We start from the raw sequence: 2,568 nt of genomic DNA, 5'->3' as shown, positions 1-2,568 counted from the left end.
TTTGGGGTGTTATATATATGGGGTTTGTTGGGTTCTCTTTTTAAACTTTTTCCTTAGGGTAATAACTAACAACCTACGGTCATAGTTGGAACTTTACTCCTTTAAAGGTGACTACTGAAAATATTATTTTTATATAACTTTGAGTTGGTTTTGTTTTTCTTCTATCTCTTTCCTTTCACCAATATTATAATCCATTTCATCATATTTTAAGTTTAGATATGATCAAAATGAAATCTATTCTTTTCTCTCAACATGGTTAAACAACAAAACCTTTCTTTCATCCCCTTCTACCACCCGTGATGAACATTTATCTTGGAAAACAAAAAATAAAAAAGAAATTCAAAAATGCAAAATAAATAAAAAAAAATTTGTGTTTTCTTTAAATATTATTTTTTGTTCAAAAAAAAGAAAAATAAAATATACATAAATTAATTACCGTTTTTTAATGTCAATGTGAGAATAATCTACTTGGTAGAAGCTTTGCCTCTTAGATTTGAGGTCTTGAATTCTGTTCAAGGTATTGACGGTTTCGTGATACTAACTGCCAACTGCTAACCTCACAGTTCAAAAAAAAAACCCTGTTTTTTAATATACGTGCAATACTCTAGTAACAGAATATTAGAATATTCAAACAATCTTTTTAGCTAATTATGGTGTAATACTAGATTACAACCCGCGTTAAACGCGGAAGAGCACATAAAAAAAATACAAACATCTATAGATATCGCATAATAATTAATTTTTTTTTATGACTATTGGTATTATTGAAATATGTAGAAGATACACTGAAATCGATAAATATCTATAATTTTTGAAGAACCTTTTTGTAGACAACATTTTTTTGTTTTATTAGTTGAACGATTTTCCTCGTCAAATATGAGTACCTTCAAACCTTTTTTATTTATGACACGGGAAACAACTACATATAACTGACCATGAGTGAAGACGAATATATGCAAGTATAATCCAACATTTGATAATGGCTGTCCTTAACTTTTGTTAATGGTCATAGCGAAACAAACAGCTATGGGGAATTGTCTCCACTGAAAACGGAATGAAAATTTTTTATCAGACTTGGTTAACTTCATACGAGGTATATAAGTAGTCTCATTGAAAAATCTACAAGATATGATTCGGGCTTTAATGACGTGTCTTCCAAGCCTTACGATCTATAATATAGTACCATTACATAGTCCTTTGGTTTGGTCGATATTACGAAGTAACATGACCGGAACACCTTTTTTTAGTATAAGTTTATGGTTGGAAATTCCGGAAACCTTAAAACCATTTAACACATGTGGAGAGTGTACTGATTCCTTAAAAGAATCTTGTGCCTCGGTCTCACATAAAATATTTGAACTCAGATACCTTTTTCTTTCATCTTTCATCAATTATAACATGCAATCGTTGATAGCATCAACTTCTTCATTTGTAGGAACAAAAATAGCTTTATCTTGAAAATACGATGGATATTGCTATTATTTTACATTTAGCCAAATTAGGTGCTATATACAATAAATAAAACATTCGTTGTTCTTTTATTTATTTTTTCTATTAAACCATTGTACTTAAATAAACGGAAATAAAAAGCCAGCCAAGGCATTAGAAGTGACAATGTTCACATAGAACCCAAAACGGAACCAAGGTTAAAAAGGTCAATGTTATAAGACTTTTCGTTAAATTGAAATATTTCATTTGCTTACTAAAGTTATATGTTAAACATAATCATTCAATGATATTATAAGAAACAAAACATGTAACACTTAATAGTCATATAAATAAGTCAACATAAATATGAAATTGTCTTAAACAACACGAATACCGCCGTGTTAAAACCAAATGAAAACAAACATAAACTTCAAAATCAAAACAAATTACTTGTCAAACAAATCCATAAGCAAACAATAAAAACTCTCAACAAAAGTTTTCAAAGTAAAATGTCCAATAATGATGAATGACTTAAACTTATTCCATCTTTTCCATTTTTGGGATCTTCAAGGTGGGAGCATCAACACCGTCTTTAAAAGAAGAACATTCAAATGATTTGATGGTGGTAACAATCTCAATAACATGAATATTGTCACTATCAACCGAAACACTCTTATCCTGTACAAAATTAATATAACAAAATGTACAAAATTAACAAGTGTCTTAAGGTAAAACGTCAATACATATAAGTTTGAATTTAAGTATTGTTAATAGAAATATTTTGTACCATCAGAATGAATACTGTCTTGTTCATATGCAAGTGAACGCTCGAAAACCGCACGAACTACACCTTCATCATCACTCATCTTATGAAAAGTGTAGGCGAAATAATTGTTTTGAAGATTAAACTTTGAAATCTAAACTTTTTAAAAACAAACCTCCTATTTAGAAAGCCATTGAACTTATCGGGAATATTTTGACGTCCTTGATCCTAAAGAAAAATATAATAAAACATTTGAACAGTTAATAAAACCCAATGAAAATAAAATTCAGTAACAATATACAGTTAACTTGTCGTATCTACAAACTAAAATAAAGAATCACTAAATAGGTAAAAAATTGATAGTTAATGTTTCGAAT

Source organism: Lactuca virosa, chromosome 7 (assembly GCF_052849685.1).
Source record: "Lactuca virosa cultivar CGN04683 chromosome 7, Lactuca_virosa_CGN04683_v6, whole genome shotgun sequence".
In the NCBI taxonomy this organism is placed as follows: domain Eukaryota; kingdom Viridiplantae; phylum Streptophyta; class Magnoliopsida; order Asterales; family Asteraceae; genus Lactuca; species Lactuca virosa.
The sequence above is the reverse complement of the archived record's forward strand: the minus strand, read 5'-3'. Positions refer to the sequence as shown.